This window comes from Callithrix jacchus, chromosome 18, assembly GCF_049354715.1.
Source record: "Callithrix jacchus isolate 240 chromosome 18, calJac240_pri, whole genome shotgun sequence".
Classification (NCBI taxonomy): domain Eukaryota; kingdom Metazoa; phylum Chordata; class Mammalia; order Primates; family Cebidae; genus Callithrix; species Callithrix jacchus.
Genome location: NC_133519.1, coordinates 5,498,256 through 5,525,004, shown reverse-complemented (window position 1 = coordinate 5,525,004; position 26,749 = coordinate 5,498,256). Strand labels below are relative to the sequence as shown.

Genomic DNA, 26,749 nt, shown 5'->3' with positions numbered 1-26,749 from the left:
AACCATGGTGAGGATCAGCATGAAGATGACTGACTGACTCCACTGGTCACATTATTGATAGAGCAATCAGTAAACCCAGGCACATTGTGGGGATAGGATGCTACTGTAATAGGTCTCCTATGATTATAAATAAAAAACTTGAGGCACCTCACTCACCCAAGCCTTCCATGGCAGCAAAGATTTTTATCCAGAAGTGAATTACTATCTAAGGTCTCTGGGATTCCTCAGTTTGACATGTATAAGGTGCAGTTGCTCCTTCTCATGGCCTCAGACATAAGGAGGTCAGGAAAAGGACATGTGTGTCTCAGGATTAATGTCCCATGATTAACCCAGTTGATTGTATGTTAACCTGGTTGACTGAAATGGGTTAAAACACAACATGAGGCATCCCTGGGTGGGATCGAACCACCAACCTTTCGGTTAACAGCCGAACGCGCTAACCAGTTGGGCCACAGAGACCGTGACTACAGTTTCTACAGGATGCTGTAGGCACGGTGCACTCACCAAACTACCCCCAGACCTTCTGTCCTCAGGATAACTGAGGAGGCCTTGGAATACCGGAGAGATTAGAGACCGGTGAGTCGCTGGGGTCACCTGAACACCTGCGCTTTGGGAGATTCTGGAGCCTGGACAGTCAAATGGCCTTCACCCACCCTGCCCCTGGCCTGCTTCAGACGTTCCCGGAAACACCCCCCTCCAAAACCTGCCCAAGCCGCCTGGTGGCCCAAGCCAAGCTGAACGCCCGGCAGGCTCCCGGGATGGCTCTTCCCATACTTTGCTCCATGTTCACCTAGTACGGGAGCCTGTGCCCACACTGCTCAGTGGCTTTTGGGGCGCTGCAGAGCTGCCGCTGCCGTCATCGGATCCTGTGCCCCGATCCCGGGCTCCACCAGGGCAGGGATGTGGTGAGGGTTGCTGGTGGGTCTTCTCTCAAGGAGCAGGGTCTGGCACTCACCAAGGCCCACGGCTAGGACTTGTGAAACGAATGCGTCGTCGCCTTTTGCTTTCAGTCCTTTTAAGAACACTGAAAATAGAAATCAGGAACTGTTTTCCCATCAGGAAGTTTTTTTTTTTTTTTAAACAGTTTGGCTCGCATCTGTTTAATCTTCCAGTTTAGCATATTTAAAAACTTAGTCTGTACTCAAATGCATAGTTTAAAAAATGAAGCCAGATGGCAGAGTTAGTGCAGTACTATCTGCCCTTCAAAGTTCATGCAACCAACTAATGCAACTTTTCCTTTCACTCCTAAATCTGAATGCAGTTCAGTCATTTGAAACCATCTGCAAAATGCACAAGATTAAGAAGTTTGCCAAGATTAATATCTAACAGTTGAGCACTGAAGAAAGTGAGGGAAAGGAGTAAAAACGATGAAAAAGACCAAGTTAGCTAGATATTTCAATTATATAAGGGAAGTGAATGTCAAGGCTGCAAAACGAAAGAAAAACGGGAAAAAAGTGGCAGCAATTTTTTTAAACCAATTTGTACAAGTTTATAGTTGACTGTATTTCCAAGTTTTCAAACCTTTCAAGATCTGAAAAGTGAGATACTGTGTCTGAGGGAATGTTTCTTTTAATTCACACCAAAGAAGTTGGGGGTTTGATTGCTTTCTCGGGGTTTCCATGGAGTCAACAGCTCACTCTGCTGGGCTGCTGTTTGCTCACGAAGTCCTTCATAAAATCAAACTCGTTTTGCACCAGCCAGAATTCGGGCAGATCCTTGATGCGGTCCAAACCCATTTCTATCACCAAGGACATAAGAACTTCGTGGATGAAATCAGTGTCTATGACATTGGGTGGCAGCATTGCAGCAGGGACGTGGGCCACGGAGGCGGGCATGTTGCTGCTGCAGCTGCCGCTGCCACTGTCGCTGCTGCTGGCGCCGCTGCCGGAGCCGCCAGAGTACTGCTGCCACCCGAGCCGCCAGGGGTGCCGCAGCCCGAGCTGCAGGGATGCTGCTGCCGCCGCTATTGCTTCTGCCCGTGCTGCTGCCAGAGCCGCCGTGGGTGTTGCTGCCGCCCGAGCAGCCAGAATGCTGCTGCTGCAGCCACTGCTGCTGCCCGCGCCGCTGCGGGAGCCGCCGCCTGAGTCGCGGAGGTGCTGCTGTCGCCTGAGCCGCCTCCCGAGCCGCCGGGGTGCTGCTGCCACCGCTGTTGCTGCTGCCGCAGTTGTTGCTGCTGCCCGCAAGCCACTGCCTGAGCTGCCCGGGATGCTGCTGCCCCAAATGTTGATGCTGCCAGCGCCACCGCCTGAGCCACCGGGGGTGCTGCTGCCACCGCTGTTGCTGCTGCCCGCACCGCCGCCTGAGCCGCCGGGGTTGTGCTGCTGCCCTAGCTGCCGCCTGAACCGCCGGGGGTCCGCTGCTGTTGCTGCTGCCTGTGCCGCCGCTCGAGCTGAGCCGCTGCCTGAGCCGCCGGGGCGCTGCTGCCGCCGCCGCCGCTGTTGCTGCCCGCGCCATCGCGCCAGCCGCCGCCTGAGCCGCCGCCGCGTGAACTGTCGCCCAAGCCGCCGAGGTGCTGCTGCCGCCTGAGCCGCAGCCCGAGCCGCTGGGGTGCTGCTGCCACTGCTGTTGCTGCTGCCCACGCCACCGCCAGACGCCCTGGGTGCTGCTGCCGCCGCCGGAGCCTCTGTGGGTGCTGCTGCCACATGAGCCGCCGCTTGAGCCGCAGGGGGGTGCTGCTGCCGCCGCTGTTGCCACTGCCTGTGCCGCCGGGGTGCTGCTGCCTCCCGTGCTGCCGCCGGAGCCCCCGGGGGTGCTGCTGCAGCCCAAGCCGCCCTGGCGCTGCTGCCACCACTGTTGCTGCCAGCGCCACCGCGCGAGCCGCCGCCTGATCCGACACCGGGGGCGCTGCTGCCGCCTGAGCCGCTGGGGGTACTGCTGCCACTGCTGTTGCTGCCCAAGCTGCCCTAGCCGCCGGGGTGCCGCTGCCGCCTGTGCCTCCAACCTAGCCACCGAGGTGCTGCTGCCTGAGCCGCCGCCCGAGCCGCCCCAGTGCTGCTGCCGCCGCTGTTGCTGCTGCACACGCCACAGTCCGAGATGCCTAGGGTGCTGCTGCCGCCCGAGCCGCTGGGGGTGCTGCTGTCGCCACTGTTGCTACTGCCCGCGCCGCTGCCTGAGCCACCGAGGTGGTGCTGCTGCACGAACTGCCCCTGAACCGCCCGGGGTGCTGCTGCTGCCCCATGCCGCCACCTGAGCCTCCGGGTTGCTACTGCCTCCGGAGCTGCTGCCTGAACCGCCGGGGGTGCTGCTGCCGCAACTGTTGCTGCTGCCTGCGCCACCGCCCGAGCCGCGGGGGGTGCTGCTGCCACACTAGCCGCCACCTCAGCTGCTTGGGATGCTGCTGTTGTCGCTGCCGCCCAAGCCGCTGGGGTGCTGCTGCTGCCGCCGCTGTTGCCACTGCCTGTGCCGCTGGGGTGCTGCTGCCGCCGCTGTTGCTGTTGCTCACACCGCTGCCCGAGCCACCGGGGGTGCTGCCGCCACTGTTGCTGCCCATGCCACCACGCGAGCCGCCACCTGATCCGACACCGGGGGCGCTGCTGCTGCCTGAGCCGCCTCCGCGTGAGCCTCCACCGCCGGGGTTCTGCTGCCTCCGGGGGTGCTGCTGTCGCCCAAGCTAACACCTGAGCCACCGGGGGTGCTGCTGCAGCCCGAGCCGCCGGGCGCTGCTGCCGCCACTGTTGCTGCCCATGCCACCACGCGAGCCGCCACCTGATCCGACACCGGGGGCGCTGCTGCTGCCTGAGCCGCCTCCGCGTGAGCCTCCACTGCCGGGGTTCTGCTGCCTCCGGGGGTGCTGCTGTCGCCCAAGCTAACACCTGAGCCACCGGGGGTGCTGCTGCAGCCCGAGCCGCCGGGCGCTGCTGCCGCCACTGTTGCTGCCCATGCCACCACGCGAGCCGCCACCTGATCCGACACCGGGGGCGCTGCTGCTGCCTGAGCCGCCTCCGCGTGAGCCTCCACCGCCGGGGTTCTGCTGCCTCCGGGGGTGCTGCTGTCGCCCAAGCTAACACCTGAGCCACCGGGGGTGCTGCTGCAGCCCGAGCCGCCGGGCGCTGCTGCCGCCACTGTTGCTGCCCATGCCACCACGCGAGCCGCCACCTGATCCGACACCGGGGGCGCTGCTGCTGCCTGAGCCGCCTCCGCGTGAGCCTCCACCGCCGGGGTTCTGCTGCCTCCGGGGGTGCTGCTGTCACCCAAGCTAACACCTGAGCCACCGGGGGTGCTGCTGCCGCCGCTGCTGCCACTGCCCGCGCAGCCGCCTGAGCCGCCGGGTCGTTGATGTTGCCTGCGCCGCCGCCCGAGCTGCCACCCCAGCCGTGGGGCGCTGCTGCCTCCCGAGCCGCCGCTGGGGTGCCGCTGCCGCCCAAGCCGCCAGGTTACTGCTGCCGCCTGAGCTGCCGCCCAAGCCGCCGGGGTGCTGTCACCACCCCAGCCGCCGCCCCAGCTGCCGGGGTGCTGCCACCGCCCCAGCTGCCGGGGTGCTGCTGCTGCCTGAGCAGCACCCTGAGCCGCCGGGGTGCTACTGCTGACCGCGCCGCCGCCCGTGCCGCCGCCTAGGCCGCCGGGGTGCTGCTACCGCCCAAGCCTCTGGGGTGCTGCTGCCGACCAAGCCGCCGACTGCTGGGGTTGCAATCTCGAGAGTGCTGGTTTGTCCCTTTCATCTGGTGGCCTGCAGCAGGGTGCAAATCCGGCATGCAGTGGCTGCGGGGATCAGGGGTGATGGTTGAAACACTGGCCATTGAGCCTCTGCAGCTGCATGCTGGCCGGCAGGGAGCCTCCCTGGCGGGCCACCGGGGAGACCATGAACTGGGAGTTGTTAAACCTGGCCACGGGGTCCAGTGCGCTCAGGGGCTGCCCTCCGTTCACAGTCCCTGGCCCCATGGCGTGCCTGATGCCGCTCTTGGCATTCATGTTGCCTGTGCTATGTGATTGCCCATTAGGGTGTTGAAGGCACGCTGGGGACGCTGCTGCTGCTGGTGATGGGGGCCTGGAAACTGCCCCATGCCCGTGAGGTGGGTAGGGTAGTGGTGCAGCCCATTGGTGTCGTCTGGGAAGCACCCGTGGTTCATGGCCATCATATGGTCTGCCATTTCCAGTCCTTCCGTTTTTGCGATTTCTGCCCCCAAGACCGAGGGTGGGATCGTCGGGTCCAGGATCGGCTCAGCAGCACATAAAGGGAGCCTTCCTGGCATGCCGGGCTCTTCGATGTCGGCACTGAGGTCTGGCAGTGGCTGCTGGGGCAGATTCGGAGCTGTTCCCTTTTATTTCCCCTCCGCTGCTCTCACAGCTCGGTAGGAGCTCCCGGCAGCTGCCAACAATGAGCTGTCTCTTGAGGATGATTTTCACTGGGCTCCTTGGCTGGCTTCACTCACTGCTGACACAATGAATGCTGAGGTGCTTCAAGGCTCTGGCCTGGTCTTCTTCCTCTCCAAACTTCTCCTGTGAGTTACTTCACCCAGTCAACCCTTCAATCTTTGTCGAAATGCTGTTTCTAGGGGTCTTCACCTGCCTGTATTCTTTCCATCCTTCATATCTTTCCCAATCTAAAGAGGCATGATACACACACACACACACACACACACACACACACACACCAATTATTCTCTGATGCAACACATTGCCTTATGATTTTTCACAGCAGTGACTTGAATCTGTAAGTATCTTGTTGTTTGTCCATAGCTTAATTTATATAATCCTGCAAGGTTATCCACCTCATACCATCTCTCTCTTCTTTTTTTTTTTTTTTTTTTTTTTTTTTGAGACGGAGTTTCACTCGTTACTCAGGCCGGAGTGCAATGGCACAATCTCGGCTCACCGCAACTTCCACCTCCTGGGTTCAGGCAATTCTCCTGCCTCAGCCTCCCAAGTAGCTGGGATTACAGGCACGCGCCACCATGCCCAGCTAATTTTTTGTATTTTTAGTAGAGGCGCGTTTTCGCCATGTTGACCAGGATGGTCTCTATTCACCCACCTCGGCCTCACAAAGTGCTGGGATTAAAGGCTTGAGCCACCACGCCCAGCCCCACCCTTCTGATTTCTATCTCTGTGATTTACTTTTCCTTCTTCTTGAAATCACATAAAGGTGCCTCTCCCACAGAAGATAAATTTGCTAAAAGTGCTGAAGTTTGAGGCATTATATAAGGCCAGATTCAGTGACTCATGCCTGTAAATCCTGACACTTTGAGAGGCCTCACAGCTGTTTGAGCCCAGGAGTTTGGAGACCAGCTTGTGCAACATGGTGTAATTCCTTCTCTACAAAATATACAAAAGGTAGCAGGGCATCATGGCCCATGCCTGTAATCCCAGCTGCTGGGAAGGCCGAGAGACACGAGGATCGCTTGAGCCTGGGAAGTCGAGGCTGCAGGGAGATGTGATTGGGTCACTACGCTTCAGCCTGAGAGACAGAATGAGACCCTGTCACAAAAACTAAATGTAATATGGCAGGGGCACATCCAGTTCTCTACACTATAGAAATATCAGTGGCCACAGATGTGTGTAAAAGAATGACGATTTCGGGATTCTTTGTAATCCTCAAACTAAGAAGCCAACCTCATTTCAAACATATTTTGAAAAGGGTTAAATAAATCATGCACAAACTGAGGCCAAAAAATGTTGTTTTCAAAAATGATGGAGGCAATTAGCATGATGATGAATGATTCCACTGGTCACATTATTGATAGAGCAATCAGTAAATCCAGGCACATCCTGGGGATAGGACACCTCTCTAGGCCTCCTATTAAAAATGAAAACATTAAGCTGGTATATAATCCTTCCAAGCCTATAAGGGGCAGCATGAGGGTTTTATCGCATCAGAGGTGACTCCTTTGGTCTCTGTTTCTTGTTTACAGGCACAAGACAACCTGACTTTTTAGGAGGTGCTCTAGCAGAATTGGACATGGCGAGGTGGGGGCCACACCTTGACAAGGATCCCTGTTAACTGTAACTAGAACCCTGGGAAGAGAAAACCCTCCCTGCCATGGGCATACCAGGCTGGCCTGGAACCGCCAATCTTTCGGACTTAGGATTATGGGAGCAAACGGGGAAGATTCTCTAGTGATCGATAATACAGGAGTGCTTTAAAAGCTAGAGCAGGCGTCCCTGGGTGGGCTCGAACCACCGACCTTTCGGTTAACAGCCCAACGCGCTAACCGATTGCGCCGCAGAGACGATTATGAGCAACTCCACTGGGTACTATAGGCAGGGCACACTCACCAAATTCTCATTCCTTTCAGCCTCAAGGCTTGCCCGACAGCAAGGACGACTGTACAAGGTCTGGGGAAATCGGAGAGATTAGAGAGCGGTGAGTCGCGTTGGTCATGTAGGACACCCACGCTGGGAGATTCTGGAGCCTGAAGGACAGCCGAACGGCCTTTGCTCGCTCTGCCCCTGGCCTGCTTCAGCAGCCCCTGGAATCGCCCCCATCAGCGACCCGAGCCACCTGGGGACCCAAGGGAAGCTGAACGCCCGGTGGGCTCCAGGAATGACTCTTCGAGTTCTTTGCACCACCTTCACCCAGTGAGGGAGCCTGTTCCCACCCTGCCCAGTCACTTTCAGGGCCACTGCGGAGCTTCCACTGCCATCTTACGATCCTGTGTCTGGCTCCGGGCCTCCACTAGGGCAGGGATGAGGTGAGGGTCACTCACGGGGAGCAGGGTCCAACGCTCAGCAGGGCACACGACTGGGGCTTGTTGAACGAATTCGTCGCCTTTAGCTTTTAGTCCTTTGAAGAGCCCTGAGAATGAAAATCAAGACAGATTTTTCCAAGGGGAAGTTCTTTTCGCAAAGCATTTATTCAGGTTGACTTCTCGGCACCCCGTGGGGTGGGAAGGAGCAGGGCATCCAGTGCATCTTCTGCGCGGTGGAGCCACCGGGGCTCAGCTGGGGTGGGAGGGCAGAGCGGGGAAAGAGAAAAGTGGGGAAAGAAGCTGGGGAGGGGTGGACCAGACATCTGCACCTCCTAAAAGGTTCGTGCAGAGGCACAAGCGGGAGAAGAATTGTTTTGTTTTGCTGGCTTTTGGTCTTTGTTTTTTGTTTTTGTTTTTGTTTTGAGAGGGAGTCTTGCACTGTCGGCCAGACTGAAGTGCAGTGGCATGATCTCACTGCAACCTCCGCCTCCTGGGTTCAAGGGATTCTCCTGCCTCAGCCTCCTGCGTAGCTGGGATTATAGGCGCCCGCCACCACGCCCAGCTAACTTTTGTATTTTTAGTAGAAATGGGGTTTTACCACGTTGGCCAGGCTGGTCTCGAACTCCTGACTGCCCACCTCAGCCTCCCAAAGTGCTGGGATTACAGGTTGAGCCACCCCACCTGGCAGAGAATTGTTTTTTTATTGTAGCAGAATGAGGGGGAATTGAAGGAAAAACGGAAATAGAACCCGTAGCTCCCAAGAATAAGATCCTCCAGAAGAACTGGGCCGAAACTTGGCGTCTGGGAAGCCTGAAACCCAGGCGGGAGTAGCATTACCCTGGCCCTCTGCGTTCCTTTAGGCAAAGGACATTGCTGCCATTGTTTGTTCAATTGCTTGTGTTTGTTAAATAAATAAAACCCTTTTCATGTATCTTTGAAATGACGTTGGTTCTACTAGCTTGTGATTACAAACAATGCTGCAGTCATCATTCTGTACACTTCTCATTGGCCACTGTGTATTTCTATAGGATAGAGGCCTGGAGAGCAGTTGTTCCAGCAGAGTGATTACCTGGGTTTTTGTTGTTGTTGTTTGTTCATTTGTTTTATTTTGAAAAGGAATCTCACTCTGTTGCTGAGGCTGGAGTGTGCAGTGATGCAATCTCAGCTCACTGCAACCTCTGCCTCCCAGGTTCAAGCAATTCCCTGCCTCAGCCTCCCAAGTAGCTGGGATTACAGGCACCTGCCACCACACTTGGCTAATTGCTGTAGTTTTAGTACAGACGGGGTTACACCATCTTGGCTAGGCTGGTCTTGAACTCCTGACCTCGTGATCCACCTGCCTTGGCCTCCCAAAGTCCTGGAATTACAGGCATGAGCCACCATGCCCAGCCTGCATGGTTTTTGTATATTTATTTATTTATTTTTGAGACAGTCTCGCTCTGTGACCTGGAGTCACAGGCTGGAGTGCAGTGGTGTGATCTCAACTCAGTGCAACCTTTGCCTCCCAGCTTCAAGTGATTCTCCTGCTTCAGCCTCCTGAGTAGCTGACATGACAGGCTCAAGCCACCACACCCGGCTAATGGTTGTATTTTTAGTAGAGATGGGGTTTTACCATGTTGGCCAGGCTGGTCTCAAACTCCTGACCTCAAGTGATCTGTGTGCCCTGGCCTCTCAAAGTGCTGGGATTACAGGCGTGAGCCACAGTGCCCAATAATTACATGGTTTTTATATCCTTCCATTTTTTGGAATTATTTTTGGCTCATTAGCTATAATTCTTTCTTTCGTATGTCAGTGATGGCTTTAGGGTTTCTAGACTACATCTTGATCAGTCTGCCATCCAGTGACATTGTACCTCCCCTTCTGGCCTTTATGCTAGTGTTGTCATGTAATTTGATTTTAGACATGTTATAAACCCCAGAATTCCTTATTCTTGCTTTTATTTAATCTGTCAAATTTTAAAAAATATTTAAATAATAAGAAAATAATATATTTACATGTATAGTGACTTTCAGTCATCTCCATTGCCTTGTGTGGGTCCAGGTTTCTGCCTGGTGTCCCTGTCTTTAGCGACTTTCAGCCATCTCCATTGCCCCGCATGGCTCCAGGTTTCTGCCTGGTGTCCCTGTCTTTAGCGACTTTCAGTCATCTCCATTGCCTTGTATGGTCCAGGTTTCTGCCTGGTGTCCCTGTCTTTAGCGACTTTCAGTCATCTCCACTGCCTTGTATGGTCCAGGTTTCTGCCTGGTGTCCCTGTCTTTAATGACTTTCAGTCATCTCCATTGCCCTGCAAGGGTCCGGATTTCTGCCTGGTGTCCCTGTCTTTAGCGACTTTCAGTCATCTCCATTGCCCTGCAAGGGTCCGGATTTCTGCCTGGTGTCCCTGTCTTTAGCGACTTTCAGTCATCTCCATTGCCTTGTGTGGGTCCACGTTTCTGCCTGGTGTCCCCATCTTTAGGCCTGAGGACTCCTTTAACATCTTTTGTGGTGTGGTTTGGTGAATTCTGTTTTGTTTTTGTTTGTTTTCCAGGGCTGGTGGAGGCCATTTAATGAGCTAGGACAGTACAAAGAGCAGCCTTCCCTCCCTGGGAAAGGCAGGAGCACCTGGGCTGGGCTTGCTGGGAAGGGAGCAGCTTCTCAGCGGGCTGGGGGAGGGGGAGATATGTTCCCTGGGCCTTCTGAGGGGAGCGGGGGCCTCAGCATTGGGGGCATGGGAGTTGGGTATACCCCAGGATTTGAGGGGTGAACTTTAGGAGGTTGAGGGTGGACCCCAGGAGCTGATGGATGGACCCTGGGAGGTTGGGGTGGATCCCTGGGGCCTGAGTGTGCATCCCTGGGGCTGGAGGGTGCATCCCCAGGGCCTGAGGGTGAACAGCTGGGGCTGCTGGGTGCAACCCTGGGACCTGGGGTGAACTGCTGCTGATGGGGGAGGGTGGACCCCCGGGGCTAGTGGGTGGACTCCAGGGGCTGGTGGGTGAACCCCAGGGGCTGGAGTGTGAACTCCAGGAGCTGGGGGATGGACCCCAGAGGTTGGTAGGTGGACCACAGAGGCTGGGGGATGGATGCCAGGAGCTGGGGGGTGAACCCCAGGAGCTGGGGGATGGACCCCAGATGTGGCAGGGTGCACCACTGGGGCCAGTGGGTGAATGCGTGGAGCTGGTGGGGGCAGCTGGGGTGGTCCTGGGGGCCCTGAGGGTGCAGGCCTCATGGGGGGGCATGGGTGGCAGAGGCAGTCCTCCTGGCAGGGGCGGTGGTAAAGACTCGGGCAGCGGTGGCCGAGGGGGCCGACTGGTCATCAGCGGGGGTGGAGGCCGCTTCACCCCAGGGGGCCCGGTGGGGAGGGTGGGTGGAGCCGGGGGCTTCTGCATCTTAAAGTGGAACTGGAGAAAGAACTGCTTGGTCTCCCGGTTCCAGTGAGTCCAGAACTTGTCCTCTGCCTTGTCGATCTCTCTGCTCAGCACCTTGAAGGTGATGGTCTCATAGGGCTTGGCAGCCATCAGCAGGTACTGCCAGAGCCAGTCCGGGGGCTGGAGCCGCGCTCGTAAGCAGACGTGAAGCGGTGGCGCAGCATGATGCCCTCGGTGATCTCAGCGTAGTCGATCTGGAAGAGGAGGCTCTGCTGGCCCATCTCTGAGTCCCTCTGCTTGGCCACTTTGTAGCCCAGGTGGCCGATCTTCACAAACTTCTTCACCTCCACCTTGACCTTCTCAGGCGCAGGCTGGGCAGGGGCCTCCTTGGCATCCTTGGCCGCTCACTGGGCCAAGTTGGTCTTGTGCTTCTTCCCCTGGGTATGTGCCAGGTAGCTCCCCTCGTTGTGAAACGTCAGGCAGAGCTTGCATTCATAGGAGCCCAGGTGGTTTTTCATAAAATATGGGTCCTTGTTGATGTCGATGGTCTCCAGGGCCAGCTGCCGGAGGCGCTCCCTGCAGTCACCATTGCTCTTGGAGGAAGTCACGCCCTCCCCTCCCAGTCTTGCCCCCAGGGCGATGCTAGAAGTCCATGGTGACAGCCTCTGGGCTTCAGCAGACTGGGAGACACCAGAGCCCAAGGCCGCACTATCACCACCTTGATCCGCCACAGCCACGATTTCGCTCTGCGCTGAATTCTGGTTTTTTGGGTTTTTTTCTTTTTTTGTTTTTTTTGAGATGGAGTTTCACTCTTGTTACCCAGGCTGGAGTGCAATGGGGTGATCTCGGCTCACCGCAACCTCTGCCTCCTGGGTTCAGGCAATTCTCCTGCCTCAGCCTCCTGAGTAGCTGGGATTACAGGCAAGCGCCACCGTGCCCAGCTAATTTTTTGTATTTTTAGTAGAGATGGGGTTTCACCATGTTGACCAGGATGGTCTCGATCTCTTGACCTCATGATCCACCTGCCTCAGCCTCCCAAAGTGCTGGGATTACAGGCTTGAGCCATCGAGCCTAGCCTTTTTTTTTTTTTTTTGAGATGGAGTTTCGCTCTTGTTACCCAGGCTGGAGTGCAATGGCGCAATCTTGGCTCACTGCAACCTCTGCCTCCTGGGTTCAAGCAATTCTTCCACCTCAGCCTCCCAAGTAGCTGGGACTACAGGCACACGTCACCACACACGGCTAATTTTTGTATTTTTAGTAGAGATGGTATTTCACCATATTGGCCAGGATGGTCTGGATCTCTTGACCTTGTGATCCGCTCACGTCAGCCTCCCAAAGTGCTGGGAATACAGGCGTGAGCCACGCACCTGGCCTTTTTTGCCATGTCTTTAAATGTCCTTATTTCAGTCACATTTTGAAAACGTTTCCAATTTGGCATAGAATTCCAGGGAAACTTTCCTTCACTGCTTTAGGATGTCGCCACTCTGACACTTTGTCATCGATATATCATCTTTTTTGCCTTTGTAAAACTGGCATAAAATGGGCTTCTTGTACTTGTTGTATGATTTTTGGATTGTCTTTAAATTAAAAATATTAAATTAAAATACCAAAAGGCCCTGGGTGAGGTGGCTCATGCCTGTAATCCCAGCACTTTGGGAAGGGGAGGTGGAGGATGGCTTGAGGCCCAGAGTTGGAGACCAGCTTGGGCAAGATATCAAGACCCCGTCTCTACCCTAGGTATGTATATATAAGTCCTAGATTCATCTTAAGTTCTGCAGCGATCGCTTAAAGTAAAATGCGCCCACCCTGAGGGTCAGACCTACCTGCTGACTTGCGCTCTGTGTTTGTGAGACATTCTCAACCGCATCTGCTTTCCCTGGCCAAGGTAGGTTTTTGTGTTTTCCTCACACCTGAATGTCTTCAGTGTAAAACTTGTCAGAAATTATTTTCTTTGCTAAAAGATTTCAAAATACTCTTACTTCAATTAAGTGCATTAAAAATGAATTTCTCAGCCAGGCCTGGTATCCCAGCACTTTGGGAGGCCAAGCCGGGCAGATCACCTGAGGTCAGGAGTTCGACACCAGACTGACCAACATGAAGAAACCCTATCTCTAAAACAAAACAAAACAAAAAATAGCCAGGGATGGTGGCACATGCCTGTAGTCTCAGCTACTCGGGAGGCTGAGCAAGAGAATTGCTTGAACCCAGGAGGCAGAGGTTGCAGTGAGCCGAAATCGCACCATTGCACTCCAGCCTCCATCTCAAAAAAAGAAAAAAATAAATATATTTCCCAGTTGCATCCCTGGAATCCATGGAAAATCCAGGAGAGACAATCAAGAGCTACAGAAGCAAGCACTAATCAGGGGAGGACCAAGCCTGACTTCCTCACTAGGAGTCAGCGCAAAGTTATCTGCTTTGGTCTCCAGTGCAGAGTGGAACTCAGTTCACCTGTGATGGGAGAACCCAGCCCAGAGGAGGCGGACTTCCTTTTCAAGGTGCCTTCAGATAGGAAATCTCCTAGAATTTCTTTCTTTCTCTTTGATCTACTTCCAACTCTTCTCTCCAAAACCTTTTTCAGATCCCTCCTGCCCAGGACCTAAGGGGGCAGTGCCCTTCCCAACAGGTCCCTTCCTGCCTGGGTGTCTTCTGAGCCCAAGCTCAACCAGAACGTTACTGCCCACCACAGACAGCCAGAGGACCAAGGAGGGCTGAGGATGCGGTGGGAACCACAGAGCAACCGCGCACCTGTGCCTCCCGGGCTCTTCGCAGATTGAAGCTTCCCCCTGAAGCTTCTCTTCAAGTCACAGGGAAAGGAAAGTTGGCTGCTGACCCAGCGGGAGAAGCCCCTAGGGAGGACCTGGCCCTCCCCCCTGGGCCCTGAAGGCAGGCCTGGCAGAGGTAGATTTTGACTGGGAGACCCAAAGAAAAGGCTCAAGGGCAGCCCAAACTCCAGCCCCGAGATTAAGGCTTTCAAATGTCTGATCTTTTCCAGGTTGGTCAGTTGAATCTATCCCACCTTTATCAGGAGAATCCTTTGCCAAAATTCAAACACCTGGGATTCTTGCTGCTTGCAGCAAAGAAAGCCAGTCACTGAGATGATTACTCCCAAGAAAGGCTTTGAATAGGGTGCTGCAGCGGGGAGATGAGAACTCAGTCTCAAATACATCTCCCTGACCAACCAAGATCAGACGTTTAGATCTCAGGGAAGAAATGTAACAACGTGTAAGAAAACCAGAACTAGGAGGGCAAGGAAGCAATCATGGTGAATGAGGGTCCAGCATCTCACTGTCTGGATGACTTTCAGTTCTTTGATAGCTTGAGGGGCCTGAAGGAACTCAAATAAAACAAATATTAAGTTTCAAGCTTTAAGATCAGAAGCTTTCTATGTTTACCAAAAAATCTACATTTTATTGGTTTCAGACCGAGAGAGATTGTACAGATCGCAGTCTGCAGTTAACCAAATAGAAAACCAAATGGTTTTCTGAACAGGATGTATGGGGTCAAAGAACGACCACCCTACAGAACTGCCTTGTGGCCTGAGCACAGGGAATGACAAAGCTGCATCAACTAAAAGGGATGAAGCTGCAGGTGTGGGCTGGATGCAGCGGCTCACACCATAATCCCAGGACTTTGGGAGGCTGTGGGTGGATCACTTGAGATCAGGAGTTTGAGACCAGCCTGACCAACATGGTGAAACCCTGTCTCTAATAAAAACACAAAAATTAGCCAGACTTCTTGGTGGGCACCTCTAATCCCAGCTACTAGGGAGGCTGAAGCAGGACTATTGCTTGAACCTGGGAAATGGAGGTTGTAATGAGCCAAAATTGTGCCACTGCACTCCAGCCTGGGCAACAGACCGAGATACCTTCTCAAACAAAAACAAAAGGCTGCAGGTTTTAAAAAAAAATCTGGATTTCGGTTCAGAGCCCCTGGACCTTCCTCGAGAGTTTCCTCTTTCCTTGAAAAAGGAAGCCTGTCTCAGTTTCTGCATCTCTCTGAGTCCTTCTGGAGATTGAGGATAGTGAGGTCTCAGTGCTCGGCCCCCCTCTGACTCTGGAGACCTCCCCTCCCATGGGTCAACCTGGTCCAGTGCACAGGCCTCAGCTCTGGCGACTATCTCACCCCTTTGCTCCCAGCAAAGGTCATTTCTAGGTCAGTTGCGCGGTGCAGCCAGGACAGGGCAAGGTGCAGCCAGGACAGCCAGGACAGTTGCTTGGTGAACCCAGGACAGGGCAACTCGCTCCGCGATTTTTGGCCCTGGAACGCAGCGAGTGCTGTGGTCCTGCGGAACACTGTCTCCCTCTTGTGGAGAAAGTGTGGAGGGCAGCGAGGGCTACACCTGCACCTGCGGAGGCAAGCGGCAGTTCCGGGATCTCAATGCAAAAGACATTTGTCATCTGAGAGGCTGAACTCAGTTATGATAATTTTAAATTTTTGAATAAAAACTGAATGGAAATTAGTTTTCTTACTTGTAGAAATCTTCTCACAAGAACTCCCATCTTATATTCCAGGGAAAATAGGGTATTCCACGAAGACATAGGGGAGACTGCGGTTCTGATCTGCAGGCCTCCATGCCCTGCACAGGAGCACCAGTGCATGGTCAAAGTCCTTCCCCTACACAAAGAAAGGGTGTTATGTCTACAACAAAAGGAGGACACTAACAGCCCCAAAAAGCACTGCTTTTATTCCAAAGAAAACCACTAGTTCTGAATACAACTTCTACCTGGCTCTGTTAGCTGAGTATACGTTTCCCCAGCACAGAAATCCTACAAATTCCCGTGAATACTGTGGCGAAAAGCAGGAGCTACCCAGGCGCGATGGATCACACCTGTAATCCTAGCACTTTAGCAGGCTGGGCGGATCACCTGAGCCCAAGAGTTGGAGACCAGCCTGAGAACATGTTAAAACCTCTACGAAAAAAGGAAAAAGGGAGAGAAAGAAAGAAAAGGAGGCTGGGCATGGTGGCTTACGTCTGTAATCCCAGCACTTTGGGAGGCGGAAGCTGGTGGATTATGAACTCAGGAGATGGAGATCATCTGGCTAACGTGGTGAAACCGGTCTCTACTGAATAAACAAAAAAATTCGCTGGGTGTGGTGGCATGCGCCTGTAGTCCCAGCTACTCGGAGGCTGAGGCAGGAGAATCGCTTGTACTTGGCAGGTGGCGGTTGCAGTGAGCTGAGCAAGATAGCGCCACTGCACTCCAGCCTGGGCGAAAGACGAGACTCCATCTCAAAACACGAAAAGAGAAAAAGAAGAAAGAGAGATGGGAAGGGGAGGGGCGAGGGGAGGGGAGGGGAGCAGAGGGGAGCGGAGGGAGGGAGGGAGAAAGACACAAAAAGCACTTAATAGCCTAGCCGGGTGTGGTGGCGGGTGCTTGTCCTACTCAGGAGACCTGAGATAGGAAGATTGCTGGAGCCGAGATCGAGATCGTGCCGCTGCTGCAGCAGTGGCCATTTAAGAGCTAACTTCTGGGGATGGCGGGAAAACACTAAATTTGTTAAGAATTGTTAAAAGCCCTCGGTGGCTCACGCCTATAATCCCAGTACTTTGGGAGGCCGAGGCGGGAGGTCACGAGGTCAAGAGATCGAGACCATCCTGGTCAACATGGTGAAACCCGTCTCTACTAAAAATACAAAAATTAGCTGGGCATGGTGGCGCGTGCCCGTAATCCCAGCTACTCGGGAGGCTGAGGCAGGAGAATTGCTTGAACCCAGGAGGCGGAGGTTGCGGTGAGCGGAGATTGCGCCATTGCACTCCAGCCTGGGTAACAAGAGTGAAGCTCCGTCTCAAATAAAAAAAAAAAAAAAGAAGAAAAATAAGATGAGATACATAGAGTGCTTTGCAAACACAGAGGGAGGAAGACTGCCAGGGTAGAAGTAAAAAGGGGCTGCAGGATCAGGTTTAGGTTGAACCTTAAAGTATGGGAAGGGTGGGGTGGAAGGGATGAGGTTCCAGCAGAACACACAGCACGCACAGAGGCTGAGATGCAGGAGGAAGCACGTGCGCTGGAACTAGATCAGCAGAGTCAGAGGCTGGAGCACAGAGTGCACTGCAGGGGCCAGTGGGGAGGCTGGAAGGTGGACCAGCTTGTGAAGAGCCTTGACAGCTCTACACAGGAGACTGGACTTAATCCTTTAAAAGTTGTAAGCAGACATAGGGCACAATCAATTTGCTTCCTTTCCTCTCCTTGCTCCCATCCTTATGGTGATGTACAGATGAGTTGAGGATCAGAGAGGTTGTGGCCTGCCTGAGGGTGCACAGCAGATTAGCTGTGAGACCACAGGAAGAGTCCAGTGCCTTTGCCTTTGGCTTCCCCTAAGTGGTGCTTCATGTAGTGGACTGTCCTAACAGTGTTGCTTGACTCCCTCTATCATCCTTGTGGGTAGCCATGGCCTCTGGGTAACACTATTCCATATTCTGACCTGAAAGAACAGCCTTCTCCATGTAAAGAGCTCAGTGTGATTGAGCACGGACCTCCCGCTTCACCATCCGCCCCCTTCTTTGGCTCAAAGAAGAAGCCACAAGCTCCCTTGGAAATAGCCTCCTGCTTCATTTCCAGGTGCCCGGCTGCCTGGCATGCACCAGGCTTGGCTCGAGAACATGTTTTTCAGAAAAGATCAGGCAGGCTTTGCAGAATGTAATGGCATTATTCTGGGTTTTTGGGGGAAAGCTAAGAAACCCTCTGCCCCCCTCTTCATCCTATACACACATACTCCAGAGATGCAGCTCTAAGAGTGCCGCCGGCCAGCCACTGTGCTGTGCATACAGAGGCATCCACAGAGCATGTGGAAGGGGTGGTTGATGCCTAAACAATAGCCATGTGGGGAGAGATAGGGGACCCAGCACTTTCCAGAAAAGAAGGAGGAGCTGTGGGGCCCCACAGGGGCTCAGTATAAATAGGGCTGACCAGAAAGTCTCCCTATGTCTCTGTGCCAGGGAAATTCCCGAGAGAAGCTAAGTTGCCAAGTTATGGTTTCTAGTTGTTTCCCTGAGTCATGCAGGCACCAAGCCTGCTCAGAGCCCCTTCCTGTAGAAGCCACTCCTCCCTCCCACCCACAGGTTCCTGGGGAGGCCATGGCTCCTTCTTCAGGGCACTGCTGGCACTGGCTCCCCATCTGAGAAGCACCCCCCATGCTCACCGATTTCAGGGGTTGGGAGTCAAGTGGAGGGGTCTACCCAGTGTACATTGCACGCTGCCATCCTCCTAAATCTGCCTCCATCACCCAAGGCAGCATCAAGCCTCCACTGAATGGGTGGGCATGGAGGCATGAAGGCAGGTGGAGCATAGCATTCCCCCAGGGAAGAGGCAGCCGGTCCTTTCTTCCCTTCCTTTGTGGTGGGAAAGGAGAGAATACAGACATGGGGCAGCAGTGCCTTAAGTCCTGTGGCTTCCTGGCCCCTTGGTGGCTGAAAGGCCACTCTGCTAGTCGTGCTCTCTACTGACATCCCGGATAGATTCTAGGAGGACAGCCTGCTCCACTTGTCCCATTTAGAGTTAGACCCACAGGGAGTGATGTGCCGTGATTCAGCCGCATTGGCTTGAGGTGACCATGTGCTCCTGGTACCCGCTCACCCTTTTCCTCCCTCCCTCCTCTTCCCTGCCTGCCCTGTCCCTTTCTCCCTTCTCTCTTTCCTCCCTCTTTGTGTCTCCCTTCTGCCCTCCCTTTCCTCGCTTTCTTCCCCAGATATTTATTGAGAAATGTTTATATGCCAGATACCAGGAATGCAAAGATGAGTGAGACACGGCCACTGCCCTCAAGGAACTCGGAGTGCTGTGGGGGAGACAGACGTGGAAAGCAATGGCTGCAGGGCGAGAACTCGGAGTGCCCCGGGATAGACAGATGTGGAAAGAAATGGCTGCAGGGTGAGAACTCGGAGTGCCCCGGGATAGACAGATGTGGAAAGAAATGGCTGCAGGGCGAGAACTCGGAGTGCCGCTGGGGAGACAGACGTGGAAAGAAATGGCTGCAGGGTGAGAACTCGGAGTGCCCCGGGATAGACAGACGTGGAAAGAAATGGCTGCAGGGCGAGGACTCGGAGTGCCGCTGGGGAGACAGACGTGTAGACAAACGGCTGCAGGGGGGGAACTCGGAGTCTCCGGGGGAGACAGACTTGGAAACAAACGGCTGCAGGGGGGGGAACTCGGAGTCTCCGGGGGAGACAGACTTGGAAACAAACGGCTGCAGGGGGGGAACTCGGAGTCTCCGGGGGAGACAGAGGTGGAAACAAACGGCTGCAGGGCGGGAACTCGGAGTCTCCGGGGGAGACAGACTTGGAAACAAACGGCTGCAGGGGGGAACTCGGAGTGCCGCTGGGGAGACAGACGTGTAGACAAACGGCTGCAGGGGGGGAACTCGGAGTCTCCGGGGGAGACAGACTTGGAAACAAACGGCTGCAGGGGGGGGAACTCGGAGTCTCCGGGGGAGACAGAGGTGGAAACAAACGGCTGCAGGGGGGGAACTCGGAGTCTCCGGGGGAGACAGAGGTGGAAACAAACGGCTGCAGGGCGGGAACTCGGAGTCTCCGGGGGAGACAGAGGTGGAAACAAACGGCTGCAGGGCGGGAACTCGGAGTCTCCGGGGGAGACAGACTTGGAAACAAATGGCTGCAGGGTGGGAACTCGGAGTCTCCGGGGGAGACAGACTTGGAAACAAACGGCTGCAGGGGGGGGAACTCGGAGTCTCCGGGGGAGACAGACTTGGAAACAAACGGCTGCAGGGGGGGAACTCGGAGTCTCCGGGGGAGACAGAGGTGGAAACAAACGGCTGCAGGGCGGGAACTCGGAGTCTCCGGGGGAGACAGAGGTGGAAACAAATGGCTGCAGGGGGGGAACTCGGAGTCTCCGGGGGAGACAGACGTGGAAACAAACGGCTGCAGGGGGGGAACTCGGAGTCTCCGGGGGAGACAGACTTGGAAACAAACGGCTGCAGGGCGGGAACTCGGAGTCTCCGGGGGAGACAGACTTGGAAACAAACGGCTGCAGGGCGGGAACTCGGAGTCTCCGGGGGAGACAGACTTGGAAACAAACGGCTGCAGGGGGGAACTCGGAGTCTCCGGGGGAGACAGACTTGGAAACAAACGGCTGCAGGGCGGGAACTCGGAGTCTCCGGGGGAGACAGAGGTGGAAACAAACGGCTGCAGGGGGGAACTCGGAGTCTCCGGGGGAGACAGACGTGGAAACAAACGGCTGCAGGGGGGGAACTCGGAGTCTCCGGGGGAGACAGACTTGGAAACAAACGGCTGCAGGGGGGGAACTCGGAGTCTCCGGGGGAGACAGACTTGGAAACAAACGGCTGCAGGGGGGGAACTCGGAGTCTCCGGGGGAGACAGACTTGGAAACAAACGGCTGCAGGGCGGGAACTCGGAGTCTCCGGGGGAGACAGACTTGGAAACAAACGGCTGCAGGGGGGAACTCGGAGTCTCCGGGGGAGACAGACGTGGAAACAAACGGCTGCAGGGGGGGAACTCGGAGTCTCCGGGGGAGACAGACTTGGAAACAAACGGCTGCAGGGGGGGAACTCGGAGTCTCCGGGGGAGACAGACTTGGAAACAAACGGCTGCAGGGGGGGAACTCGGAGTCTCCGGGGGAGACAGACGTGGAAACAAATGGCTGCAGGGCGGGAACTCGGAGTCTCCGGGGGAGACAGACGTGGAAACAAATGGCTGCAGGGCGGGAACTCGGAGTCTCCGGGGGAGACAGACGTGGAAACAAACGGCTGCAGGGGGGGAACTCGGAGTCTCCGGGGGAGACAGACGTGGAAACAAATGGCTGCAGGGTGAGAACTCGGAGTCTCCGGGGGAGACAGAGGTGGAAACAAACGGCTGCAGGGGGGGAACTCGGAGTGCCCCGGGGGAGACAGACTTGGAAACAAACGGCTGCAGGGCGGGAACTCGGAGTGCCCCGGGGGAGACAGAGGTGGAAACAAACGGCTGCAGGGCGGGAACTCGGAGTGCCCCGGGGAGACAGACTTGGAAACAAACGGCTGCAGGGGGGGAACTCGGAGTCTCCGGGGGAGACAGACGTGGAAACAAACGGCTGCAGGGCGGGAACTCGGAGTCTCCGGGGGAGACAGACTTGGAAACAAACGGCTGCAGGGCGGGAACTCGGAGTGCCCCGGGGGAGACAGAGGTGGAAACAAACGGCTGCAGGGCGGGAACTCGGAGTGCCCCGGGGAGACAGACTTGGAAACAAACGGCTGCAGGGGGGGAACTCGGAGTCTCCGGGGGAGACAGACGTGGAAACAAACGGCTGCAGGGCGGGAACTCGGAGTCTCCGGGGGAGACAGACGTGGAAACAAATGGCTGCAGGGCGGGACCACAGGATGACTCAGAAATACCTGCGTCTGACTTACAGACAAAGTGCACAAGAGGGAGGGCCACTCCTTTTGGGTGGGGACAGGGGATGTATGGGGACTAGAGGTGCCTACTGGCTCTGAAATAAGCCTGCTTTAACGGGACTCTCCCTCGCTTACGTTCACACAGCGTGACAACGAGCAAGTCTCTTAATGTCTCCTGATCTCAGTTTCCTCAGTTATTAAAAAGAAAATGTTTGGAGCTTACCACAGAACGAAAAGATGTGAAAAGTCATGGGTTGTGCCGAGTATGAGGAGATAGTTAGCCAGCTCTCATTTGTAAAAACAGCGAATAGGACACTGGAAATTTTGGAGGCTGACAGGCTGCTCCTTCTCCTGCATCCTGTGTTATGAAATGTTCCTTAGCCCAGGAAAGGACTGTGGGCGCCTCGCAGGGAAAGGAGAGTGAATTCACAGTTACAGCCCACTCCTGTCTTCTGTCTCCTCTTTCCTTCCCACCAGAAGTATCCACTGGGTTGATGTGGCACGGCATCAGTTCTAGAGCTGAACCAAGTACCTTGTTTTCGGGGGACTTTGCATGGTTGTCAAGATGGGGAGGAAGCAAGGGCAGCCTGGGAGAGCTAGGGACCACAGGAGCCTGGAGACAGATCACCTGACTTTCTGTTCTCCCATTGACCAGACCAGAAACCTTCCCTGTCTCCACTGCGGGCTCACTCATAGAGTGGCCTCTGGCGAGCCACGGGTCTCTCAGGGCTGTAAAACCAGACTCTTCCCCTCCTGACATGTCTGGGCCATGGAGAAAATGAAACAAGACATGCTCAGAAAGAACCCAAGTCTTCTAGAATAAAGGGTGTGGGAGAGATGTAATATCATCTAGTCAGGTTTATACTATTCAAAGTAATCAAGTCCTTAATGCATTATATGGTTATGAGTCCTGTTAACCAAGTTTATTATCGCCAGCTATTGTAGTAGAAAGCTCTGGACTTTATTGTGGGAAACTGCAGGTATTGTTTCCTGAATTAGAGCCACTTGAAAATTAAATCGCTTGGATTCATAGCGAGTGCCTAGGAGGCCACCCCTATGAAGCCACCCCTCTCATTGACAAGGCCAGCTTCTCAGTGGCCAAAACTTCATAGGGCCAGCCTTCCCCTCCTAGGCGAGAAGTTGGCTGCAAGGTGAAACAGTCGCTATAGTCCAGTGGTTCCAAGCCCAGACTTGGGAGCAGCATTCAAATCCCAGCCCTGCTACTTTTTTTTTTTTTTGAGATGGTGTCTTTCTCTGTCACCCAGGCTGGAGTGCAGTGGTGCCATCTCAGCTCACTGCACCCTCTGCCTCCCAGGTTCAAGCACTTCCCCTGCCTCAGGCTCCCAAGTAGCTGGGACTACAGGTGCGCACCACCACACCCAGCCAATTTTTGTATTTTCAGTAGAGATGGGGTTTCACCATGTTGGCCAGGCTAGTCTCAAACTCCTGACCTCGTGATCTGCCCATCTCAGCCTCCCACAGTGCTGGGATTACAAGCGTGAGCCACCGCACCCGGTGCTGCTACTTTTTAGCTGTGTGGGAACTTAACCTCTCTGTGGTTCTGCTTCCTCATTGCACAGCAGGGGTGACAATGGTACCGACCCTGCTGAATTGTAACTGAGTCCATTTGAAGCACTTGACCCTGTGCTCAGAGATCCGCTACCTGCTCTGTCCAGCCACTGCTCCTCCAGTCACCTCTGTCCCCTTCTCTAAAGCCAGGACAGACACCTGTGAAATCTCCTAAGCACTGGGAATTGGACTCTAAGGACATATTGTCTTTGGAGAAACACTTCTTAGCTTCTCCCACATAGCGACTTTCAGCTTCCCCCAGGCTGCAGAAGGATATTTATCTTGTCAGCAAAGATACCCATGCACGCAGCTGTACCCCACATGCACCCCTGTGTGTATAAGTGTATGAAAGAACACTTTTATGTAGCGCCTGTGTCAAGTACTTTTCCAAATGCTCCATGAATATTAACAAACGCAGTCCTCACAACAGCGATGTGAAGTGGATGCTGTTAATCATCCTCATTTTAAATTTAAGAGATGGAAGCAGGGAAGGACTAAATGGCTGAGTCAGGATTCTGATACTGTGTGTGTGTGTGTATTTTAACAAAAGGATCCCGAAATAATACTTATCCTTAGCAAGTGCAGTGTACACTATGTTCTATTCTGTTCCATCCAATTTTTAAAAATGCATTTCTCCTATGTGCCAATTTGGATTTTGTTTTACTAATCTGGGCTCCCGACCCACTGATGACTCCAAAGCCACAGTTTGAAAGGCAGGGTAGTGAGAGGAAAACTTCCGAGGAAAAGAAATGGCAGATTTCCTCCGTGTGGCCTGTGTTCAAAGGTGGGTGGAGCTCTAGCCGGGAGTGTTGGTGGGGCTCTGAGATGGATCAGAAGGTGCTTCCTGTTTTCAGATGTGAGATTCTAAAGAAAATAGGCCCAGACCCTCAGCGCTGGTTGAGGGGGCAAAGGCTACAGATGGGGCCAGGCTTGCCTTCCTGGTTGGGCAGATGCTGCTGATAAACCTTCGGAAGAGGCCTGGCTGCCGGCACGTGCTGGTTGTTATCTTATCCTTTTCCAGAGTGAAATCAGGAAAGGCCTTGTAAGCTGGAGCCCCTGACTGGAGCTAGGACTCAGGGCTCAGGGCTGCTTGCTGTGCCTGGGGGCCTCTTTTGGCCTGGACTGGTATTCTATCAGTAGTATTCTATGCTTAACTTTTTGAGACATTTTTCTATTTACCAAGTTATTTTATGCTCAGAAGAGCTGAATTTGGCAAGCGTAGGTTCCATTCCATTCTACAGGTGGGGAGAAGAGGCCGAGAGATGCTTGGTGACTTGGTCCAGGCTGTAGGAGACTGGAAGGCACCTCCAGACATCCAGTTCTAGTTATCTCTGCTGCAGATGGTGCGGTAGATTATGTGATTAGCCTTGGAGACGTTTAAGGAGGAGACACGAACAGGAGGCCACTTTACCTGTCTGGGGTTTGTCATCTGGCTCCTCTGTTCTTCAGCTTCAGTTGCCCCTGGCAAAATACAGTAGGGTTGATTGAGGCCCACCCTGGGATATTCTAACTTGAGGCCAAAGGAAAGAGGAATGAGCTGATATCTCTGTTGATTCCCTAGTGGGAAATGGGTTTAAATAGGTACGTTTGATATCTGTCTTGAGTTCTCCAGTGGGGAATGGGCTTACGTTGCAGTCGGCCAGAGAGAAGTTAAATCAAAGACTGGGAGGCCGTGAAAGATGGAAACCGAGGGAAACTGAGCTTTTAGAAGGCCCTCCATCTCTGCGGAATAAGTTAGCTAAGTCAGTGTGCCAGTGAGTTGGGAGGTGGGGCAAGCTCAGCTCTGGAGGCTCAGCCAGCTCTGGGTGGTGCTGAGCGAAACTTACCCCTGCATATCCTGCACTGGTGCTGGGAACAAGGGGTTGGGTACCCCTGGACTCACCCATTGGAAGCATTTCTCCCATGTCCCTATTCTGAGTGGCCTGCAGCTGTCTTTCCCAGCAGCTGTCCCCTGAGCCGACTTGGGTTTCTTGTGGGCACAAGGAGTGCTCTGACACCCACTCTCCACATCCTGTATTGAGAAAGCCAGGTTCTTACCCAACAAGGGCCTCTCCTCCCCTCCTCAGTCCCGGGGTTTCTTTTAATAAAATAAAAAGTGAGAAAAATATTTTTCAGAGCTTCAGTTGCTCCTGGAAAAGTCTAGCTTCCTCCCACTGGGAGTGAGCCTTCAAAGACCATCTATCCATTGATCAATGAAAAATATTTATTGAGCAGGAGCCACTTCACGCATTGCATTATGTGTATCCTGAGACTCCACAGTCTGGTCCCCAAATACCCGTCCAGCCTCATTTGGTTGTGAGGAATAATCAAGCTCATAAATAGGAAGCATTCCCACCGTGTCCATAGTAAACACAGAGTAAATGCTTCTAGAATTATTGTTACTTCCCAACACGCACCTTGACCTAGTCTAGGGACCCCAGCCATCTCCCATCTCCTTCCTGTGACTCCCTCTGGAATGCCCAGCCTCCTCCTCTCATGCTGTGTGGCCATGCTGTGGCCTCCCCTGGGGCCTCCCTGGCTCCCCACTCAACGCTGTCCTCATCCCAGGCTGCCTCTGATGGGAGGATGGCTTTGTTGGTTTGCTTTTGTCAGTATCCATTCTCTAGGTTAGGGTTTCCTTGAGGGCAGGGCCCACCTCTCTGTTCAGTCTCTAGCACTGTCATGCTCAGGACATTTCTAGGGAATAACTGGCTAACCTATGCCTACAGCTTCACCATGGAGGGGGTTATCTGTGGGCTGGGGGTGCGTAACCGAGGCTTTCTGGAAGAGGTGGCATTCGAGCTCAGCCTTAACATGGTGTCCACCTTCCTTCTCCGGGGAGATTTGGATTTATAGGCATCTGGGGGAGAGGGAAGGGGAAAGACGTAGCCAGAGCAGGAATGCCTAAGGTCTTTCGGGAAATATTGCAAAACTCAGTCAGGTTGAACTAGAAAACTGCCACATGGAGCCGTAGAAGATGACATTTGAAAGATGAGTGGGGACATGCTGCCGTGGGCCCTGGGTGCCAAGCCCTGGAGGTAGACCCTTCTGTAGTAGGCAGGGGAGGGACGACCCCTGAGGATTTCTGAGCAGGAGAGTCACTTGATGAAAACAGCTATTAAGCTGTGGTCAATGGAGAGGAAGTTGGCTTCAATTTTAAAGCCCAAGGACAGAGTCCTAAATGTCCTCTTATCACCCATTTCAAGTGCTTCTTGGTGTCTAACCTAAATCAGTCCTGCTGCAATCAAAGTCCAGTTCATCTCACGGGAGTCAGAAAACTGCTGAACGGGGCTGTGGTTCTCCTATTTCTGCCAGAGAGAACCCACATATCTTGGTGTGGAGCAAGACTGTGGGTCAGGGTTCTGAGCCAAGCTGGCAGAGCTCTGGGGCACGTGAGGGCACTGAGGCCTGTGTTGATACCTCTAGGGGTTGGGTTTAGAGCAGTTGAAGCCCCTGTGGAATGAGAACCCCTGGACCTGTCCCTGAGGTACTATTCCCTCCTCCCCAGTACCGGCATACATGCTGTCCTTGTTAAAAGCTTGTCGGCTTCCATACTGGCATCTCTGCTGCCCTGCGCCATTGTGGAGGTAGGAGATGAGGTGGATAAAGGTCTCTGAGGCGGGGAGATAAGGACCTAGAAGAAAAACAAGCTTGATTCAGGGAAGGGCACAGGAGAAGAAGTTAAGGAGAGTTCTCCTATTTTCTTTTTTTTTTTTTAAGAGATGGAGTTTCACCATCTTGGCCAGGCTGGTCTTGAACTTCTGACCTCGTGATCCACCTTCCTCAACCTCCCAAAGTGCTGGGATTACAGGCATGAGCCACTGTGCCCGGCTGCTTCTGCTATTTTCACCCCAGCTTGGTTGGGGTACCCGTCTGACACCTGAGAGTGAGGTCTGC

At 54.2% G+C, this 26,749-nt stretch overlaps 1 long non-coding RNA gene and 2 pseudogenes across 2 annotated transcripts in view; all 3 read right to left on the bottom strand.

Moving 5' to 3' along the window:
- LOC128931288 (uncharacterized) overlaps nt 1–26,749 on the bottom strand; it is a 685,153-nt gene that overhangs the window by 300,537 nt on the left and 357,867 nt on the right. The window lies entirely within an intron of this gene.
- Nucleotides 555–5,324, bottom strand: LOC100387740 (cbp/p300-interacting transactivator 2-like; annotated as a pseudogene).
- Nucleotides 5,678–11,697, bottom strand: LOC100389183 (splicing factor 3A subunit 2 pseudogene; annotated as a pseudogene).